Raw genomic sequence first — 6,343 nt, 5'->3', positions numbered from 1 at the left:
TGGGATCGGGATAAAGGGGATAGAGATCACGGGATTGGGGAATCTTCAGGACCACCGGATCAGGTTTGGAATCAGGATTCACGGGATCGGGGGATCGGGATTGGGACTTCGGGATCGGGATCAGGACTGGGACAGGGATCAGGACTGGGATCGGGACCGGGATCAGGTTTGGGATGGGGATCAAGATTGGGATAGAGATCAGGATTCGGATTGGGATTGGGATTGGGATTGGGGATGGGGATGGGGATTAGGATCGGGATCGGGGACAGGGATCAGGATCGGGATTGGCATAAGGGACTGGGACCAGGATTGGAAGCAGGATTGGGATTGGGATCAGGATCGGGACTGGGATCGGGATTGGGATTGGAATCAGGACTGGGACAGGGATCAGGACTGGGATCGGGACCGGGATCAGGTTTGGAATGGGGATCAAGATTGGGATAGAGATCACGACCAGGATTGGGGAATCACGGGATTGGGACCAGGATTGGGATTGGGATTGGGGGATCGGGACTGGGATCGGGATTGGGATTGGAATCAGGACTGGGACAGGGATCAGGACTGGGATCGGGACCGGGATCAGGTTTGGGATGGGGATCAAGATTGGGATAGAGATCACGACCACGATTGGGACCAGGATTGGGATTGGGATTGGGATTGGGGATGGGGATGGGGATTAGGATCGGGATTGGGGATCAGGATTCGGAACGGGATCGGGACAGGGATGGGGATTGGCATAAGGGACTGGGACCAGGATTGGAAGCAGGATTGGGATTGGGATCAGGATTGGGACTGGGATCGGGGACTGGGATCGGGGATTAGGATCGGGATTGGGGATCAGGATTCGGAACGGGATCGGGACAGGGATCAGGATCGGGATTGGCATAAAGGACTGGGACCAGGATTGGAATCAGGATTGGGATCGGGATCGGGACTGGGATCGGGATTGGGATTGGAATCAGGCCTGGGACAGGGATCAGGACTGGGATCGGGACCGGGATCAGGTTTGGGATGGGGATCAAGATTGGGATAGAGATCACGACCACGATTGGGGAATGGGATTGGGATACGGATTGGGACCAGGATTGGGATCGGGATCAGGATCTGGATCCGGATCAGGACAGAGATCGGGACCAGGACAGGGACTGGGGTCAGGACCAGTATCAGGACAAGGATCAGGGCCGGGATAGGGATTAGGATGGGGATCGGGACAGGGACCAGGATCGGGATTGGGACCAGCATTGGGATCAGGATCGGGACAGGGATTGGGACCGTGATTGGGACCAGGCAGCAAGGCTGCCCTGGCGGGTGGTGGTGGGGTAAGGTTGGGTAAAAAGGGGGGAAAAACAACAGGGGATGGGGAAGGTTAGGTGGAAAAGGGGAAAACACAGCAGGATTTGGCTGGGGTGTAGGTCTGCTGTCTTCAGAAATCCTTTGGAATATATCAAACATTGTTTTTGCCGCTGTGGAAGCACGTCGTTGGCCCACAGCACAGTTAAATGCTCGTTGCTGCATGCTCGTGGTGTGAAGATGGCAGAGGGAGCCCGGTTTGGCCCGATGCGGGGTCTGAGGGTTGGCAAAGACCTACACGGGTGGGTGGTGGGAAGCCAGGTTCCCCCGCTGAGGCTCTTCTGGGGTTTTATATGGGGTGGAAAGGGAGGCTCACGGTTCAGGGGTAATCGCTACTTTCCTCATTCCTTTCAAAATAAATGCTTGAGATCCTCAGGAACGCATCACCCGGGCAGAAAGCCCTGTTCCCACATGCAGGTCCATCCAGAAGGCAGCGGGGACAAATTCTCCCTGTCGTGCACAGGAAAAAAAAAAAACAAAACCCCAGCGGCAATAAGGCACTTCACATTTACCTTTCGGCTTCCGATCACAGGTTTTACCAAAAGAGGGAAAAAATGACTCAGGTGAAATCACTGGGAAGGTGCTGGCCTGCAGGAGCAGCGGGCGGGGGGGCTGGAAGCCCCCATCCCTTCTCCTCCCCAAACAACCCCAGGGCTGCGGCTGGGCACCTCTCACCACCCCACACCCCGTCCCTGGTATCCGAATTCTCCATGTGAGCTGTGTTGGCTTCCCTGCCAGAAAAGTGCCAGAAGCAGCCTGCAAATTCGGCACGGTGACTACGCTCCTGGCTGGAGTCAGACCAAGCATGCACGGTGCAAAAGGTGGGAGCCATTTCTTAGGAACTACGAGCTGCCGAGACATAATGGGACGTATGGAAAGGGGGTTAGCAAAGGGTATCTAGGGAATGGCATTTCCTGGGCTGTGCTTCACTGATTCACTTAGAAAACCGGCAGATAAGGTATCTACAATCGGCCAAACTTTATAATGGTCTAAATTTAACAAACATGGGAGTCGGCAGGAATTTTTCCCCCGTGTGCAGGAAGAGAGGGGCAGTCACCCCTTTATTGCCGGCGTGAGCACCCCATGGACCTGCAGACAACCAGTTTTTGGGGGTGGGTGCGAGCAGAGGTCGCACACGCAGGAGCCGAGGGCAGCAGGTTTGCTAACAGCATTTGCAAGCACAGAGTTTTCCGTTCTAGGTAATTTAGATATGGGACAGGATGTGTTACAGCTCCGTTTTGAGCCAGCCACGTCTTCCACCTCTGAAATACATGCCTGCATCAGCTGGGTGAGCAGCAGCACCAACGCTTGTTATTTATAAGTACCTTGTGCTAAGATTTTTTTAACAGTCCCCTATTAATTACACCCCATGCTTTCATACAGCCTTCCCAAATAAATTTTTCTTTGCTATATCTGAATACATCCAGAATGAGCGAAGCACAGGCTACGAAACAGATGAGAGGTCCCCACCGTTTCTGTGGCATGGTGGGCACGGCGGGGAGGGACGGCGCTCCCCAGCCTGAGAAGAGCTCCTGAAAAGAAACTTCTCCGTGCCAGGCCGGCTAAGGCTGAAGAGACCCTGGGCGGTCTGCTGCGGGTCAAATGAAGCCATCTAAAAGGTATTTTAAGGGCGATTTCTGCACTGACAGCTGTTAAAAGGCTGAGATAAATCGCACAGCAAAGACGCCTACTTTTCCTCTGTTGCCCGTAAAGTGGGAGTGTTTGGGACCAGGCTCAGAGATTAAGAAATGACAAATCCCACCTTCTCAAACCATCCGCAGCGGTTTGTGTTGACCCAGCCTATCATTAGCAGCTCAGGCAGGAGAAGAGCAATGCAAATCGATACTGCTATTAACAGCACGCCCGAGCGTGATCCTCAAACAACGGCGACGCATCTACACGCATCCACACAGCGCCGCGGCCTGCTGGCATCTGTCCTGGGCCCTGTAAGCACAGCCCAGGGTTTATCAGCCGCTGGAATCACAGTGCGTCAGTTTAAGCGGTGAATCACAAGCAATTTAGTTCGGTTACTCGGAATAACGAGCAAAATTGATTACAGGCTCCTAAAATACTAACCTCTCTTACAGAGGGATTGGTTCCTCTGTGGGGACAGGGTCTGAGGTCTGAGAGGATTTCCACAGAGGGAGTCTCTTCATTTTAACCGGTCTGGTCAGGTCTCAAGGTTTAGAGCTGAAAATGGAGTGAAAAAAGCAGTTTTGTCCTGTCCCGGCTTTCCTTGAACACTTTTGGGCACAGCACGTCCCACACCCAGAGGCTCCTCCATCCTTTGCTCCCCAAAACCCACAGAGGAGATGGGCTGTGGCCACAGAAGGCAGGTTCAAGTTAAAACATAATTAACCTGTAATTAACAGCTCCGGGATGCGCCCCATTTCTTTATCCAATGACCCGGTCAGCGGGCTGAGCGACGCCCTGGGGATCTCTGGGTCCCTCCACCCCACTTCTGACCCGAGGACGGGTTTCGATTCCCGAGCAAAGTGGGACAGGAGCCGTGGCCCCGCACCTCTCCGCTCAATTGCTCCTCGGCATTATATCCCCGAGATCAATAACGCGATTTGCAGCCTGGGCTGTTCCCTGGCAACACGCGGCTTGAAACTATTCACCCAAATTTCCTGGCCATTCACATCCGATCGAGTCCAGCATCAAGGGGCTCTTTCACAGCCCAGGTAGATATTAGCGTCTGACCTGCCTGTAAGTAAATAAATTAGCGTGGCATTTCTACGTCAGCGCTCGGGGAGGCCCCCGGCCTTTTTCTAGGCCTCTCTCAGGGCCATTTTCTCCTTGGGCTGGCCAGCAAGGCCCACGAAGCTGAGCTGCTCCACCACAGGCACTGTAATGCCCACCAGAGAGAAGCTGAGGTGAATTTCGAAGATAGAAAGTGCCTGAGAGGGAAAGCTTGTCCAAGCACAGGCCGTCCTGTGCCCAGGCACCCAGGCTGGTTGAGTTTTCTTGACTTTCCCACCCCAAAACCAGGGCTGGAGCACTACGTCCATGAAGTGACTTAGGTCAGGTTTGTGAAGGAAATTGTTGTACGAGTCCGAGTGCATTGCTCATTGCTGCCACAGCAAAGGGGGAAGGAGAAGTAACCAACAGGTACTGGGTTTCTCATGAGGGATCTACTGATGGTTTTGACTGGTTTCTAACGGGTTTCTGAGCCAGAGACAGACAAGCCAGGGGAAGTTTGCTGTAGGTGGGTGAAATCCTTGGTGACGGGTGAAGCAGGAGCCCCAGGGGGTTCTGGCTCCCAATGCCAGCAGGACAAACCCGAGGACACATCAGGTCACCAGCAGGGACTGCAGACATGGGAGCTCCATGCATCTCAAAGAGGAGATGTTTCTCCTCCCTGATGGACACGAGTACCTCAGGTAGAATCGCACTGCCCAAAAATATTTGCTAGCACACTCCAGCATCAAGCGCTAGAGAGAAACTTGTCCTAAATTGTGCTGCAAGTGGGCCTTGTAATCCAAACCACCACATGCACAGGATAACAAAAAGGTAAAACCCCTCGTAGAAAAGGCAGCGATGAGTTTTAGAGCACTGACTTGAAATCAGCCGCTGCTTTGTGCCTTGTCCCATGCACAGCCGGCACCCTCAGCAGTGGCTGCTTGGTGCTGCAATTTAAACAAAGTAAAAGGAAGAGGTATATTTAAGAGATATATTTGCTGAAAACTCTCCAAATCCGAAACAACACAAATTTGTGATTTAGCAAACACGGGAATAGCAGGGACGATTTTTATTTTTTTGGTCAGGATTTTGGCATTATAGGCCATGAAAAAAAAAAAGGAGTAGAGCATGCACACCTCAGTTTCTGCTCTCCTGCTGGAGCCCAGCTGCAGCACTAAAGCAAGTGGCTCTGTAAGGCCATCCTCCTCCAGGCTGAGCTCCTGCTGGCACACAGAGGCCGATTTTGTCAGGTTTTTATCGTGTGGCACTCAGGCGGCATGGCTGGGTAGTGGTGTGCAGTGGTTTTCCTTTGTAGCGGAATTATATTACGGAGCAAGTGCTTGCAAAGCCAAAGAAAATATTCTCTAGGAGGTGAGCACACATTTTATTTATTTCTAGTACAAATGTTCTTTCTCTGATTAAATGTCTAGCTTCCTGTGAGTCCGGCACTCCCTCTGAAGTCAAACAGGATCGCAGTACTCCAGCATGCCAAGTAGTCCATTTATAGATCTTTTTCTAAGATAAAGGGCTTGACATGCTCTCCCAGCTACAGAACAAGGGAGGTGGATGCTTGCTGCTTTGAGTTATATCCCCCCGAAAGGCTAACAGACTCTACGTGTTGTTTTGGGTCTTTTTTGCTGGTTTTTAGTAGTCGCATCTTTCCAGCCAGGAGCAGCCCTGGGTTAGACACGAAATGAGGGCAGCTTGTTGCATGATTTGGCTCCACTGAAACCCAGCTGTGACCCTACAAGGCCCCAAACACAAGCTGCGATGGTAGGTTTTGGTATTGGATGAGCAGAGAGGTAGCCGGGCAATATTCACTGATGTTCTCTTCCGCAGCCTCCATCACCTGCTAGCCACTTTCATCTGCTATTTTTGGATGATTTTGTTTTCCTCTAGAAAAAGTGCACGGGACAGGGATTTTATTTAAGGTCACATTATGCAATGAAATGGAAGAATGCAACAGACGCAGAAGCAGGGAGCGAGGAAGAGAAGATGCTTTGCGCGCCTGGGGTTTGGAAAGGAGCTGCAGTAGCTGGGCAGGGGAGCCGGGCTGAGATGCAGCAGCTCTTCCCATCACACCACGGCCTCAGGGGGGGCAGCAGATGGGGACCCATTGGGAAAGGACCCACAGCAAAAGTTCGTTGTTTCTGTGGTACAACCCTGCCTCGGGGCCAGGCACACAAATGTACTGGCTTTCCGAGCAAAAGGAGGAACAAATAGCAGCAGGCAGGTGCCTTGCCGTAATTCCCGGGCTGTTTTTTTCTAAATAACCTGTTTTTTAATTGAAAAGAACAAATTCAGGACCAAC

Source organism: Anser cygnoides, chromosome 5, assembly GCF_040182565.1.
Source record: "Anser cygnoides isolate HZ-2024a breed goose chromosome 5, Taihu_goose_T2T_genome, whole genome shotgun sequence".
NCBI classification, from domain to species: Eukaryota; Metazoa; Chordata; class Aves; order Anseriformes; family Anatidae; genus Anser; species Anser cygnoides.
This window is presented reverse-complemented; position numbering follows the sequence as displayed.